This window comes from Eschrichtius robustus, chromosome 13, assembly GCF_028021215.1.
Source record: "Eschrichtius robustus isolate mEscRob2 chromosome 13, mEscRob2.pri, whole genome shotgun sequence".
NCBI classification, from domain to species: domain Eukaryota; kingdom Metazoa; phylum Chordata; class Mammalia; order Artiodactyla; family Eschrichtiidae; genus Eschrichtius; species Eschrichtius robustus.
In genome coordinates, this window is record NC_090836.1 from 6442828 (window position 1) to 6467134 (window position 24307).

The following is a 24307-nucleotide window of genomic DNA, read 5'->3' on the forward strand; positions in this document are numbered from 1 at the left end:
CCACTGCGCCACCAGGGAAGCCCTCACTGAGTTTTTAAATTAACAATGGATATTGAGTTTTTATGAGAAGAAAACAAATGTCTTTTGAGCATCTACAAAGACAATTACACTACTTTTCCCCTTAAGTCTATTAATCTGATGAATTACATAAATCAGTTTCCTAATACTAAACTATCTTTACTTTTCTGGAATAAACCATACTTGATCTTGAAGTATTCTTCTTTTAATGTAGTTCTGGGATTCTGTTTGCTAATATTTTATTTCATATTTTCATAAGTGAGCTTGGTCTACATTATTGGTCTCGTAGCTGAAGGCATTTCTTTTTTTTCTTTCTGGTTTTTTAAATTAATTAATTAATTAATTAATTAATTTATATTGGGGTATAGTTGCTTTACAATGTTGTATTGGTTTCTGCTGTACAGCGAAGTGAATTAGCTATATGTATACATATATCCCCTCTTTTTTGGATTTCCTTCCCATTTGGGTCACCACAGAGCACTGAGTAGAGTTCCCTGTGCTATACTGCAGGTTCTCATTAGTTATCTGTTTTATACATAGTAGTGTATATATGTCAATCCCAATCTCCCAATTCATCCCACCCCTCCCTTTCCCCCCTTGGTGTCCACATGTTTGTTCTCTACATCTGTATCTCTATTTCTGCTTTGCAGCTAGGCTCATCTGTACCATTTTTCTAGATTCCACATATATGCATTAATATACGATATTTGTTTTTCTCTTTCTGACCTACTTCGCTCTGTGTGACAGTCTCCAGGTCCATCCTGAAGGCATTTCTGATGTAACAATCCATCCTAAAGGAATTATACTTTAGAGTTAATTTAGTTTAATATCTAGGACTGCCGCCCACTCACCCTCCCCAACCCATTCTTAAGTCATCCCCCATCACACTTCTTAGCACAAAGTCATATGGTTCTATGTTAAGAGATCTTCTTCCAGGCACCTGTTCACTTTTATGTACTTACCATGAAAAGAGTTACTCGTTCCAAGTAGCATACCTCTGAGGTCCTCACATCATGAAGTGACCCTCAAAACACCTGTTCGATAAAATGGCTTATTAGTCAAATAGGATGGTTTATACAGAAGCCATTTCAGAGCAACAAGACCCCAAAAGGCAATCCTGCTTGAGGCTGAAACCTTCCCTTTGGGGTTAGTCCTATTCATAGAGGTCTATCAGCATTGTCCAATAGAACTTTCTGTTATGATAAAAAGTATTATCTGCGTTGTCCAATACAGTAGCCTCTGGACACGCATGGCTGACAAACACTTGAAATGTGATTAGTGTGGAGGAACGGAAGTTTTACTGCAGCTTAATTTCATATTTAAATAGCTATGTGTGGCTAGCGGCTACTGTTCTGAACAGACCGACTCTAAGTGGTCTGTGGAGAAACCTGATTCAAGAAGCCTGTGGTTGCCAACAGTTGGGAAGGCAACTGTCATGGTAGAAAGAGCTTGGGTATGGAGGTATTCATTCATGCATTAAATCTCAAATATTTACCCACTGAGCACCTACTGTGTGCTAAGCCCTGTTCTAGGTATCGAAGATACAGAGCTAAAATGACAAAGTTCCGGGGGATAGTGTGTCCTCTAGAGCAGGAGCTCACACCTCTCCACTCTTCGATCAAAGAATAAACCTTTCCTTCTGAACTGAAAAAAAAGAGTTCTTCTCTCATGAGATGAGGCAGATAATGAAAATAAATAAATAAGGAACAATAAGTATCATACTGTAAACTGAAATAGGGAAAGTGACAGTCACCCTATAGCTACATGAGATTGAGTGATCATGGAAGTCCTTCTTAAGGAGGTGACATCTGAGCTGAAGAGCAAGAGGAAGGATGTTGCAGACAGAGGGAACAGCTAGTGCAAAGGCCCTTGGCCCTTGGGACATGAGAGGAATTAGGCACCTGTAAGTCTAGGCTAAAATCTGGTGGCTGGAGAGGAAAGTGGTTCCAGATGGAGTCAGAAAGTCAGGCCAGGGCTTCCCTCGTGGCGCAGTGGATAATACGCCTGCCAAGGCAGGGGACACGGGTTCAAGCCCTGGTCCAGGAAGATCCCACATGACATGGAGCAACTAAGCCCACGCGCCACAACTACTGAGCCTACGATCTAGAACCCGGGAGCCACAACGACTGAGCCCACGAGCCTAGAGCTCATGCTCCACAACAAGAGAAGCCACCGCAATGAGAAGCCCGTGCTCCACAACGAAGAGTAGCCCCCACTCGCCACAACTAGAGAAAGCCCGCGCACAGCAACGAAGACCCAAAGCAGCCAAAAATTAATGAATTAATTAATTTAAAAAGAAGTAAAGTTGTTTTGATGTAAGAATGAAGTACGTTGTGTCAGGATGTCAACCTCTCATCTATTGTCTTTGGTAACCACTCAGCTCAGCTGCTGAGGGGCCCCACTGGGGGCTTATAAGTAAGAACATGTGGAGAAGCAACTATGGCAAGAGGACGTCTAGACTGTAAATACTGAGAGTTTGTGAGGAATATCCAGAGTTCGGTCTGGGAAAAAGCTACCCTTTGCTGATCCAGCTCTGTGACAATTCTGAGACACTTGCACCTGCCGTGGCCAGGCTGCTCTTGGTGGGCAGTGGTATTAAACCCGCAGCAGTCTCAGGAAGAGAAGGGACACCTCTTCCTGCATTGATGAGGCACTCCTCGTAGGCAGTGTCGCAAGCAGAGCCACGGTCCCTGGAGTGATAACCCTCCGCCTCTGGAGTGATAACCCTCCGAGCAGCCCAACCTGCCCCCGACACCGGTGCCTTTGTTCCCTAGCAACATGCTTTAGCAATAGGGACTTTCGTTTTTTTGCGCTGGCAGCTGCAAGTCAGCTCTTGGTTGGTCAAGTGTCTCTCCGGAGTACCAACTTGTATAAAAATAAACCTTGAAACTAAATTTGGACTTTATTCCTTTCATCTCCCCCTGCCCTGGAAAAAATAGTGTAATCAATCTATCATCTGTTTGGAGTACGTAAGTTTATTGGCTTATTAAGAGACATTATCCTGTACGCTATTGCCTTGTGAAATTGTTATGATTCCTGCAGTGAACCTGTGTTAAACTGTTGGCAAAGACAATCTCTGTCTCCGAGCATAATTTGCCATCCCCCAGACAAAGCAAATCACTCCCATTATTCGTAAAGGGGAGGGTGACACAGGTACAGAACCAGTGGGCTGTTCCCACCACTAGGCAACATAGCAGCATTCACTGTTACCTATCAGGCCCTTAGGAATTCTGGCATAAAAGTTTAAAGGTATAGTTACAGTTTCTTGCTTAGGGGTAATCCCCATTTCCAGCACCCACCGTTGTATCCCTGGCCCTGGGACCACTGGAGCAGGTAGGATAAAAGCAAGTAGGGGTGATATGGAGAAGAGCTGTATAGTGTCACCAGCATTCTCCCCCACCCCCTTTCCCAGATCCCCCAGGAAATTGGAGGAATCTATCCAAGGGGACTCCCCCTTAGCCCCCCTCATGTTGAGCATGAGCGCACACTCAGGGAGGCACGTAAGCCAGCCCTTCATGCCGTTATCTCCCGCGTTCTAGAGAGCAAATGTTTCATCTACCTGTTCCAATTCTCTATTAGACCGTTACTCTGAGGATGAAACGCAACATGGTTTGTCCATTTGATGTGATATCTCTTTACCCACTGTTGGACCTGATGGACTGTAAAGTACATCCCTTGGTCTGAAGAAATGGAACTCAGCGGCCCAGATGAGTACATTATCTTCTGTACCAATTCTTTCATAGTATTTTGAACGTTTATGTCTACCACTGAGTGTGCAAAGCCTAGTCCAGAGTGTCTATTCTTTTTAAGGCCCGTTTATAGCCCCCCAGGGCTACCTGCATTAGTCCAATGCAATCCACTTGCCAGCTCTGCGTGGGGCCTTCCCTGGGGAATCCTCCCCAGAGCCGTCTCTGGGTTCTGCAGTCTGTCTCTCTTGTTGACAGAGAGGACAGTTCCTGTTGGCACTCTGTGCCTCAGAATGTAAAGAGGACTCTGTCTAGATTCAACCCATCCTGCATTGCTTCACCACCCACATGTCCGCTCATTTCATAGACCCAGGTGGCCCCCTCAAGGGAGTGCATCAGAAGGTCTGCTTGCCCATTCCAGTCACCTTCTGAATCTGGAAGGGGGTTCTTCTGATGAGCATTCCCAGAGTGATTTCCACCTGGCTGTGCCCCATACAGGCACCCCCGTATTGGTCCAGTCTTCCGTTGCCCATTTACCTTGACCACATGGCCAAGCCATTGGCTACTGCCCATGAGTCTGTAAAAAGCCAGACATAAGGGCTTTTTACCATTGTTCAATTCTTTCATCACTGCTAGAAAACAGCATGAAATTCAGGCCAATGAGAGATGACCCTGTACTATCAGTCTTTCTGTCCAACAGTCTTAATGTGGCTTTCCAAGCGGGATACTTCCTTTGTTTTGGAACTACCATCAACATAAATTTTCATCCAAACTTTCACCTTAATTCCATCAACCATGGCATCTGCATATCCTCCTAATCTAATCTTAGCCCTGTTATGACTTCACCAACAGGTTTTGAAATCACAGTGCATAGGGCTCTCCTGTGAAGGCCAGAAAAGCCTCCTCCCCCTACCCCAGCCATTTTATCCACTCACATGCCTATGGCCTTGAGTCCCCAGTTGGGGGGTGGAACCAAGAAGACCCTGGCCTCTCCACCAATCTGTACCTTGATTAAGCTAAGCACTGCCCCACACATTTCTCATCATAATCTTTGCCTTCCGATTTTCAAAACTGCTACAAAATGGGGTAAATGGAACAAACTAATTTAGGGTCTTTTAATATTAGGGGACCAGCAGGGGATCCCATTGGTCCACCCAACCTTCAGTAGAATTTATCAACAGCTTTGTTTCAACACCATTGAAAGTCCACCATCATTCACCTCATTTCTCAATAACCATCTCAAGACTTCCACCCTGATGGGACTGCCCTGGATGCTCCCCTCGGTCTCACCCCATTTCCTTGTTAATTACTTTAATGGTCTTGATATCAGTAAAAATCACACAAGGAAGCTGAGACAGAGAGTCTGATAGGGCTTCTGGGATTGTCGTCCAATTTTGCAGCAGGAAGGTTATATGAGGTGTACCTACTAAAGGGGTCCCTTTAATCACAGCATTTCCTATGACCTGGGTAACAAGTATCATCAGAAGGTAAATATCCTGGGCATCACAAAGCCAGTCCTGCAGGGCTTGTACATGAAGCATATAAGCTGCTTCATCTGGGGTGTTCCACCTGGCATTTATAGGGGGAACTGGATAGTCCCTCCTCTCAGGATAGACACACTTTACAGTGGCTTTCATCCAGCCATCTGTGATTGTTCAACAGTGGTCCGGTGCCAGCCCAAACACGCTCTTCCACTCTGCAGCATCAAAACCTAGAAAAATGGTACAGATGAGCCGGTTTGCAGGGCAGAAGTTGAGACACAGATGTAGAGAATGGACATATGGACACCAAGGGGGGAAAACTGCGGTGGGGTGGGGATGGTGGTGTGCTGAATTGGGCGATTGGGATTGACATGTATACACTGATGTGTATGTAATTGATGCCTAATAAGAACCTGCAGTATAAAAAAACAAACAAACAAAACAACTAATACTAAACTTTCATTGGGTTATTTGTATGGAAATATGTTAATATAAATGTTTCAGACATTACATGAAATTTCTAAAAATCTTATATTTGTATTTGTATTGAAATATGTATGGAAATATGTTAATATAAATGTTTCAGACATTACATGAAATTTCTAAAAATCTTATATTTGTATTTGTATGGAAATATGTATGGAAATATGTTAATATAAATGTTTCAGACATTACATGAAATTTCTAAAAATCTTATATGTTCTGGTATAATGTTATAAGTAATAATCCTAGTTATTACTTTAAAATGTATATCTCAGAAATAACTAATTTTCTTGTCAACTGCATTATTATGAGCTTTCATCAAATCTTTAACTGTGGTCATTTTTAAGTCTTTTGTCATTTACAGACAGTTCTGGGTGTACTCTGATGCTTTGGCAAATATGTTCCTATAAAAGGGTTTCATCTTCAAAAAATTCAGGGAGAAGACTCTGACAAGTACAGGTTTCTGGTAACTGACTGTACTGCTGAACTGAATGAATAAGCATTTTCAGAACTCTAATGAAAAACGGATGAACTCATAAAAGTGCTAACAAAAGATCAAGATGAAAAAAAAATTAATTACATGGGACTGAGTGAACTGATGAGGATGAGTATAATTTTTGTGACTTTCTGTCTGAATTTAAAAAAAAAAAAAAATCCCACAAGGACTCAGAGGCAAAGAATATACAAATCAATTTTCACTGCAAAGTAAAGGAGCCGTTACAGTGGAGGATTACTGGACTGAATGTCAATATTATGACATAGTATGAGTGTGTTTCATGTTTGGTAATTGCAATCATCGTTGCTTTTGTTGTGGTCATCCATGGACAATGCTTGGTGTCAGTCTATTTATCTCTTGTAAAAATAAAATACAGTGTGTGTGTGTGTGTGTGTGTGTGAAAAAAATAAAAAATAAAAAAAAATAAAATAAAATCTAACTGGTGGCTACAAAACAAAAAAAAACAAAAAAAAACCCAAAGACACAGCCCCCAAATTAAATACTCTCACAATCCGTCTCAGTAAAGGTTCTTTAGGAAGTTGACGATACCGGTCTACAAAATGAGACAATTCCTTCTCACTATACTCCCCGGTTTCAGTAGCTTGCTCGTTTTGTCCTCCCCCCATGTTGACTACCTCCTCCATAAGCAGAGGCGTTATGGTGCTTTCTGTTGTCCTGGTATAACTTTTCCCTTGGGAGCACCTTCGAGGCCGGTGGCCAAAGCTCAGACTGACCTCAATCTGAGTTTGGTCCAACATCAAGTCTGTAGCACTCTCTTTTACTTTCACTTTCACTATGTCAGCTAACAATAACTAAGGGACTGCGTATTTAGCGTGCTTCTGATTGTTTTTCATTTCCTTATGTATCCAATAAGCCAACTCCTTGGGAATTGAGTCTACCACCATTTCCAAATCCCACTGGTAACTGATCACAGCACAGCGACAGTTTCAGACTATGCATGACTAGGTAGCCATCCGGGATCAAAGCTTCCTCATCCTGCACCCTTTCATACTTCTCTCTCCCAAACCACAAGTTTCCATGAGCCAAGGCTGTTTTAGCAAATCCCACTTCTCTGACAGAGATTAATAAGATCTGCTTCTATTCACAACACTTCTGACACCAAATGTGCGGGTTTTCCACAGCAAGATACCCTTCAGTTCTCACACCTACTGGGTGTGCTACAATTTAGTTCAGTTTTGACACTAAGCACCCAGAGTCAGCAGGTTACCCACACTTCTGTCCAACGTGGCAACAAATCAGGGGTCCCCAAGACCCCCTCGTCAGGTTCCGTAATTTGCTATAACAACCTACAGAACTCAGGGAAACACTTTGTTTACTATTATAGGTTTATTATAAAGGATATTATAAAAGATAAAAATGAGCAGCCAGATAAAGAGGTACATAGAACAAAGTCTGGAAGTGTCCAGAATACAGGCGGTACTGTCCCCACAGAGGTTGGGGAGTGCCACCCTCCCAGCTCGTGGATGTGTTCACCAACATGGAACTCTCTGAACCCCATGGTTTAGGGATTTTTATGGAGTTCTCATCATGTAAGCATAATCAATTACTAACTCAATCCCCAGCCCCTCTCCCCTTCCTGGGGGATGGGTGGGTAGGGCTGAAAGTTCCAAGCTGCTAATCATGGCTTAGTCTTTCTGGTGAACAGCTCCCATCCTGAAGTCACCCAGGAGCCCACCCAGAGTCACCTCGTTAAAACAAATGACACTCCTATTACCTAGGAAATCCCAAGGGTTTTAGGAGTCCTGCCAGGAACCAGAGTCAAAGACCAAATTTAGAACAAAAGATGCTCCTAGCAGCCCCATCACTAAGGAAGTTACAAAGGGTTTTAGGAGCTCTGCGTCAGGATCTGGGGGCAGAGACCAAACACATATGTCTTATTATGTCACTGGAGTGAGAGAGGATATCCTGTCTTGTTCCTGATCTTTATTCATTCTGTCACCATTAGGTTTGATGTTACCTGTGGGTTGTTCATAGATATTCTTTATTAGGTTAAGGAAGTTCCCCTCTAGTCCTAGTTTGCTGGAAGATTTTTATCATGAATGAATTTTAAATTTTGCCAAATACTTTTTCAGCATCTACCGAGATGATTATATGTTTTTTCCTATTTGGTCCATTGATGTGATGTATTACATTGATTGATTTCTGAATGTTTAACCAAATATATTATCCTTTTTACATATTACTTGATTTGATTGTTGATATTTTGTTGAAGAATTCTGCACCAATGTTTATGAGGAATACCGGTGTCTGTAATTTTTTTTCTTGTAATTTCTTTGTCTGCTTCTGATACTATAGTAAAGCTAATTTTGTAAAATTGGTGAGGAAGTATTCCCTCTTCTGTTCTCTGGAAGAGACTGTGTAGAATTGGTATTATTTCTTTCTTAAGTGTTGGTATAATTTAATCCATGAAATAATCTCAGCCTGGAGTTCTATTTACTGGAAGGTTTTTAACTATCAACTCGATTTCTTTCAGGTTATCTGTTTCCCCTTGAGTGAGTTTTGGTCTTTGTCTTTCAAAGAATCAGTCCATTTCATCTAAGTTATCAAATTTATGACCATAAAGCTGTACCTGGTATTCCTTTGGGTAATTTCTATAGACTTCTATTCAAGTTCACTAGTCCTTTTCTTGGCTGTACAGAGTCTACTGATGAGCTTGTCAAAGGCATTCTTCATTTCTGTTACTATGTTTTTATTTTAAGCTTCTCCATTTGATTCTTATGGTTTCCTCTGCTGAAATCATCCATCTGATCTTGGCACGTTGTCTACCTTTTCCATTAAAGCCTTTAACATATTAATCATAGTTATTTTAAATTCCACATCTGATATCATATCTGAGTCTTGTTCTGATGATTCTTTGTCTCTTCAGATTGTGTCTTATCTTTCCTTCCTGTGTGCCTTGTGATTTTTTTGTTGAAATCTGGACATGCTGCATAACACCATAGATACTGATGTACATATTTTTTATGCTGGAAGATGAGCATTTCTTTTCCTTCTGCCAGCCCTTTAAGTGTTGGGGTTTCTGAAACAGGAGGGAAGTGGGCAGGACAACCCTAAAAGAATGACATAGTCGTTGAGAATACGACATAAACTGGTTAGAACCAACTAGGTCCAAGATGGTGGAAGATTCAACTTCCAGAGGACCTTGAGCCTCATTATATGCTCACTGTAATACATTAGCACGTGCTAAATGACACACCCACAGGCCCCGAGGCCAACCATAAAAGGCCAAAAAGTGGGCGGTAGCCCAGTTCCTGGAAATCCCCACCCCTTCCCCCAGATAGTTGAAATAATCCTCCCACTTGTTAGCCTATGAAATTACCCAGCCTGTAAAAACTAACCACCCCATATTTCAGGGCCTCTCTCGCCTGAGTTTCATTAAGTCCTGAGACCAGCTGTGTGATTTTAATTAAAAGACAGTGGGTTCAAGTCCCAGTCTGGGTTTTGGCTGGGTTTGAGTGCCAGCCCACGCGTTCAAGTCCCAATCCAAGTTGTGCGGTTTCATTTCCATTCACCTAGTCAGGAGTTGGACTGGGCTTGAAGTTTGCTTTGCTACGGTTACCTGCAGTGCACTGGGGTCTTCAAATTCCTTTCATGGTACCTTGTTTGTGTCTCTCCACTTGGCTTTGCATCTTCCTGTTGTGCTGTTTCCCAGAGAGAGTCTGTCTCCTGCAAGCTCTCCCAGGTGTATTTCTGTTAATTTGACTGGATGCTTGTTCATGCGGTGGTGGGAAGTTGAGGAGGATTCGTGTTCTCTGGTGTTATCACCAGAGTCTTAGGCAGGCAGTCATAGGCAGGCACTATGAACCTGGGTCTTGGGGGCAGTGACCTTCACGAGTGTTCCCCCCTCTTCTCCAGATGCACTGCTGGTCCCAGCATGTGTTCCTGTTCTCCCTGAAAGGAAGAGCTTCTTTTTTTCCCTGATCCCCTTCCTCGATTTCCATCAGTGCTCTCAGCCTACAGGTTTTGATGACCTTTCTCGTGCAGATGAAGTCTTGTCTGAGAGGAGTGGAATTTTAACAGTGATAGCCAGCAGCGGGGAGGAGGGGAGGTGCTCAGAACCCTCCCCCATTTCCACTGTCTTCCTGTGGGTGACCGGTGGGGCTCCTGAAGGAAAAGCCTGAAAGGGAGTGTAAACCCCTCTGTGTCTATAGCTCCCAGGGGGTCCACACTCTCTCAATAGTCAGTCTTAGGCCTTTATTAATTTGTTTAAAAAAATTCTAGGGACTTACCTGGGGGCGCAGTGGTTAAGAATCTGCCTGCCAATGCAGGGGGCACAGGTTCGACCCCTGTTCCGGGAAGGTCCCACATGCCGCGAAGCAACTAAGCCCGTGAGCCACAACTACTGAGCCTGTGCTCTAGAGCCCACGAGCCACAACTACTGAGCCCGCGTGCCACAACTACTGAAGCCACCACAATGAGAAGCCCGCGCACTGCAAGGAAGAGTAACGCCCGCTCACCACAACTAGAGAAAACCCGCGCGCAGCAACGAAGACCCAACACAGCCTAATTAATTAATTAAATTTTTAAAAAGTCTAGTTTAATCCTCTTTCTCAAAAGAGCAAATCACAGGTCCTATTTCTCCATGTAGGTGCCTGTCACCCTCTAGATTCCAGGTTAATTGTTGTCCTATGACCTCAGTTCTCTGATGAGATCAAGAAAAGTCATGTGCAGTTTTTCTAGCTATTTTCTTGTGCAGATAGGAACAATACTCTTGCCAGCATTTCAGTTTGGATCAGATGTCCACTGTGTGGGTGTTAAGCAGAAGAATAAAATGATCAGCTATGTAACTTTATTTATTTCCCTTCCAGTTTTATTGAGATATCACTGACATACAGCACTGTATAAGTTTAAGGTGTGCAGCATAGTGATGTGACTTACATGCATCATGAAATTATGACCACAATAAGCTTAGTGAATATCCATCATCTCAGAAACAAAATAAAAGAAATAGAAAAAAATTTTTTTTCCTTGTGATAAGAACTTTTAGGATTTACTTTCTTAACAATTTTCATATATAACATAAGCAGTGTTAATTACATTTATCATGTTGTACATTACATCCTTAGTGTTCATCTTATAACTGGAAGTTTGTACCTTTTGGCTACCTTCATCCAATTCCCCCTCCTCTGGTAACCACAAATCTGATCTCTTTTTCTATGAGTTTGTTTGTTTGTTTCTGAAGTACAGTTGACCTACAACACTATGTTGGTTCCTGGTGCACAACATAGTGATTCGATATTTCTATACATTTCAAAAGGATCACCACCAGATATGCAACTTTAAATACTACTCTGACTACCGTGGGGAGAATGGATTTGTTGGCAGCAAGAGAGGAAGGGTGTGGAGATGTTAGGAGGAGCCCATTGCTGTCGTATGTGAAGGAGGTGATGGTCATCTGGATAAGGCTCGTAGCAGTGGGGATAAAAAGAAGATGGACTCTAGAGATACTTGGGGAGTAGAGTAAATAGAACTTGCTAACTGATTGGATGTGGGAAGTAAGGGAGAAGCAGGGAGCCAAGGATGACTCCCAGATTTGTGGCCTGAGCACTGAATGGGTGATGTTGTCATTTACTGAACTAGAACATTGTGAAGGGTTAATGCATTTGATTATATCGAAATGTAAAACTTCTGTCCTTTGAAAGACACTATAAAGGACAGACTAGCAGAAGATATTTACAACTCATATAATTGACAAAGAATTAGTATCCAGAATGCTTTAAAAAAATCAGTAAGAAAAAGACAGGGCTTCCCTGGTGGCGCAGTGGTTAAGAATCTGCCTGTCAATGCAGGGGACACGGGTTTGAGCCCTGATCCGGGAAGATTCCACATGCTGCAGAGCAACTAAGCCCGTGAGCCACAACTACTGAGCCTGCATGCCACAACTACTGAAGCCTATTCGCCTAGAGCCCATGCTCTGCAACAAGAGAAGCCACCGCTTGCCAAAACTAGAGAAAGCCTGCACACAGCAACGATGACCCAAGGCAGCCAAAAATAAATTAATTAATTTAAAAAAATACAATAGTAAAATGTAGTAATATAGTAAATAGTAAAAAAATGTTGATACATGTAACTTTAGTTCTTTCATTTTTACTATTATATTTATATATATACAGATACATACATATAACATATATACATCTGTGTTTGAAATTTACCCATGTTGATAAGTAGCAGAGACAAAAAAAAAAAAAAAAAAGGCTAGGTGGTAAAAAGATACACATAGTTTAATACCATTTGTACGAAGTTAAGAAACATGCAAAATATATATAGATTATAGAGATATTTGTAGAAAATTATTAAAATATGAATGGAAATGATGAAACCAAATTCAGCCTATTATCCTGGGGAGAAAGAGAGGGGAAAGGGATATACAAATGGGCCTCAATTTTACAAGCAATGTTTCATTTTTTAAGCTGAGTCATGGCCACATGTGTGATTAGTTATATTATTATCTACACTTTTTTATATGCCAGAAATATTTCATTAAAAGTACTTTTTAAAAGAAAACAGAAGTCCAGTTTTTAGTAATAACAGACTAAGTCTTCCAGTACAAACCTCTGGCTGAAAGAAACTAAAAATAATGGACATTTTTTTTTAATCATGGAAAAAGTACCAGAGAAATGACAAGATAGCAGGGAATTACCCAGAAAAAAAATCTTAAGAGACAGTGAGAATCCAGACATATAAATGGCAAAAGCTTAAACCCTTGCTTCACCAAAAAAGAAATCTAAATGGCTAATAAACACTTAAAAATGTGCTCAGCCTCGTTAGACATCAGAGAAGTACAAATAAAACCACATCCACCAGACTGGCAAAAATTCAAAACTCTGACAATGCATGGTACCAAATGTTGATAAGTGTGTGGAGCAACTGCGACTCCCACATAAAGTCCAGGAAGTGTTGATTGGTTCAATCGCTTTGGAACTCAGTTTAGCATTGTCTAGTAAAGCTGACAACACCTTCTGACCCAGCAAGTTCACTCCTGGGTATATACCCAGGGAGACCCACGCATACGGTTACCAGTATACACATACACGAGGGTCAATAGAATCAGGAAGTGAACCCCATGTTCACCATCATAAATAATGGTGTAGACACACAATGGAATGCTATATAGTGCTGAAAATGCATGAACTATAGTGAAACATGGCAGTATGCATGAATCTCATGAACATTTTGTTGAGAAAAAAGAAGCAAGACAAAAGAGAAAACATACAGTGTGATTCCATTCATACAGTTTAAAAAACTAAACGACCTTGTTTAGGCATACATACATAAGTGGTGAAACTAATATAACAAGAAGCAAGAAATGATCATCACCAAAGACTGTAGTCATCGTTCTAGGAAGGAAGAAGTTGATTATGATCGAAGAGGATGGATGACTTCTGAGCTTCCAGTAATGCTCCATCTCTGGATTTAGGTGGTAATTACATAGTCATTTCACATTATAGTTATTCATAAACTATACATACAGGCTTATGCAATTTTCTGCTAGGATGTATATTTCACACAGTACAATGAAAGGGAACAGGTTTGGGTTAAGCATGGCGAAGGATTCAGTTTTGACCATTTTAGTATAAAGTGCCTGTGAGACAATCAAAGGTTGGTGCTGAATAGATTGGAGATGTACATGTGGGAGTCCTGGATATACAGATGATAACTGAAGCATAAGAGAAGATCACCTACAGCATGTAGGAAGGTGACAAGAAAAGGGGGCTTAGGGCAAGACCCTGTGGAGCTCCCACATTTAATGGTCAGGTGGAAGAGGAAGAGCCAGCAAAGGAAGCTGAAGAGGAATAGTGAAAGAAGTAGGAAGAAACCAAGGAAATATGCTGTCTGGGAAAAAAAAAAAAATGTTTTAAACAGAAAGGAGTGGTCAGCTATGTCAGATGCTCCTGAGAGGTCAAATAAGACGAAGATTGGAAAGTGTCCATTGGATTTATGTAGTCACTGACCTCGGCAAGAGTAGGTCCAGTGAAGATATGGGGATGGAGTGAGATGAAGGCTGGGTGGGAGGTAAGCAGGGCCACCACATGGCACAGCTGCAGAAGTCACCTTTCAGATTATACCCCAGGAGGCACCGTTTACACAGACTACACTTTAATGGTGTCCATAGGGCCATGCTATGCCGAGACTCTGGAGAGAAATGGAGCCCCTGAGCAGAGTGATTGAAGAGCACGACCTCTAAGGTCCAGCAGCCTGTCCTCAAATACTGGTTCCACCACTTCCTAACGATGTGAAGTTGGCCAAGTAACTCAAACTTCTTGCACTTCAAGACCCGAATCTATAAAAATAGTACCAACGCAATAGGATTGTTGTGAGGAATAAAGACAACAGTCTACATAAAGTGTTTAGCACATGGTAAGAATTCAACAAATGTAAATTATTATTTTCTGTATTAACTTAGACAAATTCTTTCAAGAAGTTTGGCTATGATGGGAGAAGAGAAATGACAATAGCTGGAAGGGGGCATGGAATTAAAGAAAGGTGGTTTTTGTTTTGTTTTGTTAGAATTAGTAGACTTTATTTCTTAAAGTTTAGGTTTACAGAAAGATTGCACAGAAAGTACAGAGAGTTTCCAGATACGCTTTCTCCCCCTCCACACACAAAGTTCCCCCTACTATTAACATCTTGCATTAGTGGTACATTTGTTACAATTAATGAACCAATATTGGTACATTATTACTAACTAAAGTCCATAGCTTACATTAGAGTTCACTCTTTGTGTTGTACAGTTCTATGGGTTTTGACAAATGTTTAATGTCACGTATCCATCATTACAGTATCACACAGAGTACCTTCACTGCCCTTAAAATCCCTTGTGATTCACCTATTCATCCCTCCCTCTCTCCAAGCCCCTGGCAACCCCTGATCTTTTTACTGTCACTATAGTTTTGCTTTTTCCAGAATATCATATAGTTGGAATCATACAGTATGTAGCCTTATCAAACTGGCTTCTCTCACTTAGCAACATGGCTTCAAGTTTCCTCCATGCTTTTTTGTGGCTCGATAGCTCATTTCTATTGCAGAATAATTTTTCATTGTGTGGATGTACCACAGTTTATTTATCCATTCACTTATAGAAGATATCTTGGTTACTTCCAAGTTTTGGCAATTATGAATAAAGCTGCTAAAACATACGTGTGCAGGTTTTTGTGTGGACATAAGTTTTCACCTCCTTTGAGTAAATGCCAAGGATTGCAGTTGCTGGATCACATGGTAAGACTATGTTTAGCTTTGTAAGAAACTGCCGAACTGTCTTCCAAAGTAGCTATGCCATTTTGCACTCCCACAAGCAATGAATGAGGGTTCCTGTTGCTCCATATATTCACCAGTGATTGGTATTGTCAATGTTTTGGATTTTAGCCATTCTAATAGTTATGTAGTACAATAGTATCTTGTTGTTTTCATTTGCATTTCCCTCATGACATATAATGTGAAACATCTTTTCATATGCTTATTTGCCATCTCTATATCTTCTTCGGTGAGGTGTCTGCTAAGATCCTTTTGCCCTTTTTTTTTTTTTTTTAAAGAATGTTAATTGAGGACCTATTCAGTGCACGGTACTGTGCTTTGTTTTATCCACATAGAATGTAAGCACATGAATTTTGCTAATTACAAGTCAATCACATTTATTCATTAAAGCCCTCTCAGCAGAATTTTTTTTTTTTAGTTTATTTATTATGTATTTATTATTTATTTTTAGCTGTGTTGGGTCTTCGTTTCTGTGCGAGGGCTTTCTCTAGTTGCGGCAAGCGGGGGCCACTCTTCATCGCGGTGCGCGGGCCTCTCACTGCCGCGGCCTCTCTTGTTGCGGAGCACAGGCTCCAGATGCGTAGGCTCAGTAGTTGTGGCTCACGGGCCCAGTTGCTCCGCGGCATGTGGGATCTTCCCAGACCAGGGCTCGAACCCGTGTCCCCTGCATTGGCAGGCAGATTCTCAACCACTGCGCCACCAGGGAAGCCCCCCATTTTTTTTTTTTTGGCTTTTTTTTGGCCACACCACGTGGCTTGTGGAATTTTAGTTCCCCAACCAGGGATTGAACCCAGGCCCTCGGCAGTGAGAGCACAGAGTCCTAACCACTGGACAGCCAGGGAATTCCCTTTTTGGCTCATTTTTTAATTGGCTTGTTTGTTTACTTATTGTTGAGTTTTAAGAATTCCTTGTATATTTTTAATACAAGTCCTTTACTAGATTTGTGTTTTGCCAATATTTTCTCACAGTCTGTGTCTTGTTTTTTCATTCTCTTACCAGTGTCTTTCACAGAGCAGCTTTTCGTTTGAATGGAGTCTCATCTATCAAAACTTTTTTCATGGATAGTACTTTTGCTGTTGCATTTAAAAAGTCATTGCCAAGGGAGTTCCCTGGCCATCCAGTGGTTAGGACTTGGGGATCTCACTGCCGGGAGCCCGGGTTCAATTCCTGGTCATGGAACTAAGATCCCACAAGCCTTGCGGAGTGGCCAAAAAAAAAAAAGGTCATTGCCAAACCCAAGATCACCTAGATTTCCTCCTATATTATCTTCTAGCAGTTTTGTAGTTTTGAATTTTACACTTAGGTCTATGATCCATTTTGAGTTAATTTTTGTGAAAAGTGTAAGGTCTGTTCTAAACTTAGTTTTTTGCACATGGATATCCAGTTGTTCCAGTGCCATTTGTTGAAAAGACTATCCTTTCTCCATTGAATTGCCTTTGCTCCTTTGCCAAAGATCAGTTGACTCTATTTGTGTGGGTCTATTTCTGGCCTCTCTATTCTGTTCCACTGATCTATTTGTTAATTCTTTTGCTCATCCCATAGTATCTTGATTACTATAGCTTTATAGTAAGTCTTGAAGTGTCAGTACTGTGACTTTGTTCCTTGATATTGAGTTGGCTATTCTGGGTCATTTTGCCTCTCATATAAACTTTAAAGTCAGTTTATCAATATACACAAAATAATTTGCTGGGATTTTGATTGCGATTGCGTTGAATCTACAGATCAAGTTGGGAAGAACTGAAATCTTAACAATATTGCGTGGAAGATTTTTTTTTAAGATGAGGAGAAGCTTGAGCATATTTTAAAGTTTGGGGGAAGGAGCCAGTAGAGAAGAAATGGTTGGGGCCTCAGAAGGGAGGGAATAATCAATAGCAGAAGGTTTCTAAGCAGACTGCAAGAAATGGGGTTCAGAGTGCATGTGGAGGAACTGGCCTTAGACCGGAGGAGGGACCTTTGTCTGTTGTAAGGGGAGAGGAGGGTGAGGATGGGTGCAAATGCAGGTGTATTTGTTAATTTGGTAGTGTTTGGATTTTTGGCAAAGATGGATGCCAAGTTATCTGTTGAGAGTCAAAAAATGAGATAGTGCTAGGAAGTTTGAATAGAGGAAGCGTGAATGGTCATTGCAGGGAGGGAAAGAGCAGGTTGACCAGAAGGACGTAGCAGGGTCACCAGGCAGATTTGGGGACTCAGTTGGTGATAAACTGAAGTACTGATCTATGCTGACATGTGGACTGCCCCATGGTGCTCAGAAACCCAGTTGCTCACATGGAGATGGAAATAGTTCCATTCATCCAGGATTGGGGTGTTTCTACAAAGGTTTGATTAAAGGTCAGAGAGGCAAGGGAGAGACTTCCCTGGCAGTCCAGTGGTTAAGACTCCATGATTCCAATGCAGGGGGCACGAGTTCAGTCCCTGGTCGGGGAACTAAGATCCCACATGCCATGTGGCCAAAAAAAAAAAAAAAAAAAAAAGAGGCAAGGGTTTTATAGTGTTGACAAGAGAGAGACAGAAATAGTGTAGGATCTAAGATGGACAGAAAGGGAAGTGAAAATGGAGGGAGTTGATGTCTGGAAACCAAGCAGAAGAGGCCGCAGACTGGCAGCCCTGAGTGAAGAACAGGCACAGAGGGAGCAGTTGAGCAAGAAATCGGGAGTTGTGGTCAGAGTTTCCACATCTGTAAAGTGGGGGAAACAACAGAAGTGAACAATGAAAATTAAATGTGACAGAGCATGTGCTTCATAAACTGCTAGACACCATACCAGTGTTGGTTTGTTGGTTGGTTTTTCACTAGACTGTCAGGTTCTTGAAGGTGGGAATTGTGCCTCAGACATTCCTGCTTCCAGCAAAATTGCCTGATGCCAAAAAGCGCTTAGTGAATCTAAGTGTGTCAGAAGGATGGATGCATGAGCTGGTTTCCCTTTATGATTTAGACTCTGCCAGGATTTTCTGAATTTTCTAGCCCAGAAAACAGCCAACTAGTTCTTCAATACTCTTGTACACAGATTAGCTGAAGTTTGACAACATTGTTAAAAGATCAAACCATGTTCTGATAATGGCAGAATAGCTTGTTTTGGATAGATAGATAGATAGATAGATAGAGAGATAATAGATGATAGATATTTATATTTATCTATAGGTAGATAGATTGATAGATAGATATTTATATTTATCTATAGGTAGATAGATAATAGATGATAGATAAATATTTATATTTATCTATAGGTAGATGGATAGATAGATAATAGATGATAGATAGATATTTATATTTATAGATAGATAGATAGATAATAGATAGATATTTTTAAATATTAAAAATAGTTGCTTGAATACATTGGAGAGTGCCCCAAAGGGCAAAAAGTGGAAGAGATTTAGTGCTTAAAAGAAGGGAAAACACGGGTGAGATCCACATTTAACTGGCTTTTAAAAACAGGTTTTCATGAAGTGAGTGGCCGGTGTGGGGTGGTGGATAGAGCCTGAGAAGAAACAGGCAAAACTAATCTATGGTGATTAAAACTAGAATGATGGTTGTATCATCTAATTTTAGATGAGGGGGGTGAGGGAGGTAGATTAGAAACCAGCACCAGGGAACATCATTGCATGATGGAACTATTCCATAACTTGATTGGAAGAGTCGCCTCACTCACCTGCCCAGACCCCTGTCCAGACTTACCTGGCTAGACTCCTCATCTCTCCGTCTTCTTTTATACTAGCAATTCTGAGCTATGGTTCTGAGAACTAATAGTTCTCAGAGCATACCTTGCTCTTGTACATTTCTGTGCTTCTGCCCACATCTCAGGACTGATAGTCTATACTGTTCCTTTGTGAAAATTAGGAAAAGGGACCACCTCTTCCCAGCGGAGTGCAGGCTGGGTTTCAGGCCCCTCTCATCCCTTGGCCTGGCACCATATTGCACGGACCAACATGCACACCATTTCCAAAGCCTGGAACAAACACAGTTAGCCCACCTGACAACCCCCTACTCATCCACCAAGTCTCAGCTCAACCTCTACCTCCGCTGGGAAGTGATCTTCCTCTAGCAGATGTAGTAGGGGTTTTGGCTAAGCTTCCTCTGCTTTTGGAATAGCCTCCATTGAAGCAATTATCTTTACTGAATTATGGTTGTTTGTCTACATACCTCCCTACCCCCATTAGATTATTCTCAATGCTTTTTCCTCTCTTATTCTTCATACAAATTCCAGTTCCTAACACATAGGAAGTGATCTGTAAACTTGAATGAATGAATAAATGAGTGACATTTTACCTCTCTGGTCCTCATGATGCTTTTTTGAGAATAAAAGAATCAGAATAAGAGATGCCTGAAGTTCTTACCAACTCTAGAATTCTCTTTTCCAATATGCGTTAAGTAAATGGCTGGTGAGCAGATGAATAGAATCCAACCAAAAGAAAATCCCTTTAAAGGTGCAGCTTAAAGGAACATGGATCAATTTGTTTAAGTTCTATTCTAGAAGCAGGCTACTGTGAGTTTTTTGAATCTCTTAAATATTTTGTCTTGCCTCTGAGACCTTTCAGAGACATTTCAGACCATCTGAAATAGAGTTTAAGAGGAACTGCTTTAGGAAACCCTTCCAGAGAGTAGATTGCCTTCCATCTCATTATGTACATTAACTATTTCTGTTATGTATCTTTCTCAGATATTTTCACAAAAGGAACAACTGTTTCTCTACACTAGGCAGCTCTTTAGCCTCTTTGAAGCTAATGTTACTTCTCTCATGAGAGGAAATTTTACCCTGAGTTCTTCCTCCCTGATCAGAGATATTTTCCTTAAGCGGACATTGTCAGTTTCCCCAGAAAGGCAGCAAATCTATTCGAGGACATCAAGCTTCTGAGAAGCTAACAGAAGCAGAGGTCTAGAGTAAGGGCTTTTACAGACTATCTCCTGGATCCCTAAAGACTCCACTAATTCCCTGAAACTCTATTCACAATATTGTGTGCGTGTGCATTTTCCAAAGAGAGATCAATATCTTTCTTCAGACTCTCAAAGGAGCCCCTTGACCCAGAAAAGCTGAGTAAGAACCACTGGTCTAGAGTCTGGGATAAAGTAGGCTGGGGAGTACAAGGGCTTTTAAGATCAGATAATACTCTTTTGGGGCATACCAAAGACAGATTCCTCAACAGCCATAGACTGGAGTCCTTGGAACTGAGTCCATCTGGCCATTCCAGGGGCCCTCCTTCAGGGGCTTCCCCAAATCCCTGGGACTTGCTGAAACCAGCCTGCTCTGCAGACACAGGGAAGTTTTGGGGGGATGTCAGCTGTCTGGCATCCCTGCCCTTATGTTTTAACAACGATGACCTTGGAGCCAGAAGATTGGGCTCCTGAGAATCATGGGACCCTCTGAAAACAGAATCATTATTCCGCCACAAGGGGGCACCCAATGCCCAGACAGATGGGACAACGAGCCTCTTGCCTGGGCTCAGAGAAGCTTCTCCTGCTCTGAGCCAAAGCCTGAAGCTCCTGGTTATACAATCGGCCTACAAAGCCCTTCTACCCACACCCAGTGTCCCCCAGGAAGCCTCATTGCTCCTTTTGGTGCAAACTTTGCATATGTTCTTGCTAGCCTCAGCCCTTTCCCTAGAGGTGACCCTGGACCCCACATACCTCCCTGGGGTCAGCCTGGAACATGTAATTTGAATTGTGAAGATCCTGATCTGAGGTGATCGTAGCACACACTTCTGCTTTCCACTCCCCAGGTTACTCCTGGGCCTGCAGGGTCCTCACCCAAGGCTCAGTCTTTAGCGTGATTTCAGGGTTGTGAACAGAGCCCTGCAGAGGTGTGCAGATGCCCATGGACATCATTAAAACACCTCTAGAGAACTGTGACCTGTTCAGACAGGATAAGGAAAACGTCCAGTATTCACTGAGCCCTAAGGGAAGAGTGACCAAAAATTAGCTGCAGCTTGTGTGGGGATCCCAGGCTGGCATGTACTCTAGTGAGGATGCAGAAGGCAAGATGAAAATCTAAACCCATCGGAAGGGTATGGACTTAGACAAAATCAAAAATATTTTTTTTTGAACTTCGTTTATTAAAAATAATTTAAGTAGAGCACAATAACACTAAAGAAATATTCAGAAATTTGCTAATTATAGCATGAAAAATAATTCTGTGAAGAATATACTTATTTTATTTTCATATCCTATAATAGATTATATCAACTTTTTATAGTATGTTAATAAGTATTCAGAGATTGGATTATATTTATTCAATCTATAAGCGTATCTGGAGGTTAAATCATAACTAAGGCTTTGAAGGAAAATCGGAATGAGATTGAAGAGTTGAAGGAATAATTCTAGATTTTCCATCAGCCTCTATGCCTCTATGGGATTTTATTTTATTTATTGTATTTTATTTTTTTAATGCAATATCTATATCTTTAAAAATCAAAAATATTAAATTTATAAATGGAGGTTAAAACATTTCCGGGAACTTAGTGTACCCAATCGAGAGAAGACTCACCTAGATGTACGTTGGCCCCAGGTCTAGCACCCCAGCCTCAAATCTCTGGCAAATAGAGAACTTAAGCCTTCTTGAGATGGCAGTCATACATCAGGGTCATACATTGTCCACTTGAGATAGTAAAGCTACTCCCTTAGCGTACAGGTGTCCTTTTAACTCCAGGAAGGTTTGGAATTGACGTGGTGGCATTGCACTGTGTCAGCTTAGCTAAGATGAAACCACATTTCTTGGAATTCCCTCCCTGTGTGGTTCCAGGTTAAGACTGGCTAGGAGAGAAATGCGTATGAGGTTTGAAAGGTGGAAAGGCAGAAGTGAAGCAGCAGCCGCCGCTCTGAAGGTCAGCGTGGGTGCTAGGCCGCCCCAGCCCCTACCCATCACAGCTGCTCTGCTGGTTCACTTTTTTCAGCCCAGGTAGCAGCCAATCCTGCAGGGCCTCCAGCTCCTGTCAGGTCTCCTCCTTCAGCTGCACCGACTCCTGGGCCAGGCATGTGTGCCTCCCCATGGCAGAGGGTACCAGGTCCTTCTGCAGACAACCCAAATCATCCAGGCTGGAGGTGGTGAGGGACAGATGCAGGTTCCACTTGGTCCCTCCAAGCTCCCCACCGCTTCACGGCCAGCACATCTTGCCAGCTGACCTGTGGTGATCTCAGGCCTGCCACAGACAGAAACAGAGGAAACAGACATCCACAGACCCCTTCACCAGTTCCTTATTCCATGTCACTCACAGTGGTTTTGCTTCTCTGGTCAAACCTTAACTGATATCAGCCAAAAGTGATGAAGCAAATCAAACTCATGCTAAGCTTCATATACATTTTAATCATTGGGACAATCTGTGTATATTTACTGCTTAAAGTTTTTGTAACGCTTAAAAGAGTTTAGCATGGGAGAGCTATAAAATTAGCCTCATTATTCTATTAAAATGTATAATTGATTTTCTTTTTTTTAATTAAAAAAATTTTTTTTTAATTTTTATTTATTTTTGGCTGGGTTGGGTCTTCGTTGCTGCGCGCGGGCTTTCTCTAGTTGTGGCGAGCAGGGGCTACTCTTCGTTGCAGTGCGCGGGCTTCTCACTGCGGTGGCTTCTCTTGTGGAGCACGGGCTCTAGGTGCGTGGGCTTCAATAGCTGTGGCACGCGGGCTCAGTAGTTGTGGCTCACGGGCTCTAGAGCGCAGGCTCAGTAGTTGTGGCTCACGGGCCTAGTTGCTCCGCGGCATATGGGATCTTCCCAGACCAGGGCTCCAACCCGTGTCCCCTGCATTGGCAGGCAGGTTCTTAACCACTGTGCCACCAGGGAAGCCCTGTATAATTTATTTTCAATGAATGACTCTAAGCTGAAGGGGGTAAAAAGTGTTGACACAATTATAAAGTTTGAGGGAATTCATTCATTTAAAAAAAATAAAAGGCTCAATATAGCAAGAAGATATAATAGTTATAAAGATACACTCACCCAATGAGAGACCTTTAAAATTTATAAAACAAAACCTGACAGAATTGAAGGGAGAAATAAACAGTTCTACAATAATAGCTGGAGATGTCAATACCCCACTCACGATAATGATAGAACAACCAGAAAAAAGATGAGTAAAGAAATAGTGGGGGGTTTTTTTAATTGAAGTATAGTTGATTTACAATGTTGTGTTAAATTCTGCTGTACAGCAAAGTGATTCAGTTATACATATATATACCTTATTTTTCATGTTCTTTGCCATTACGGTTTGTCATAGGATACTGAATATAGTTCCCTGTGCTATACAGTAGGTCCTGGTTGCTTATCCATTCTCTATATAATAGTTTGCATTTGCTAACCCCAAACTCCCAATTCTTTTTTTTTTTTTAACATCTTTATTGGAGAATAATTGCTTTACAATGGTGTGTTAGTTTCTGCTTTATAACAAAGTGAATCAGTTATACATATACATATAACCCCATGTCTCCTCCCTCTTGCATCTCCCTCCCACCTTCCCTATCCCACCCCTCTAGGTGGTCACAAAGCACCGAGCTCATCTCCCTGTGCTAAGCGGCTGCTTCCCACTAGCTATCTATTTTACATTTGGTAGTATATATAAGTCCATGCCACTCTCTCACTTCGTCCCAGCTTACCCTTCCCCCTCCCTGTGTCCTCAAGTCCATTCTCTACATCTGAGTTTTTATTCCTGTCCTGCCCCTAGGTTCTTCATAACCATTCCTTTTTTTTTTTTGGTTCCATATATATGTGTTAGCATACGGTATCTGTTTTTCTCTTTCCGACTTACTTCACTCTGTAAGACAGACTCTAGGTCACTCCACCTCACTACAAATAACTCAGTTTCATTTCTTTTTATGGCTGAGTAATATTCCATTGTATATATGTGCCACATCTTCTTTATCCATTCATCTGTCGATGGACACTTAGGT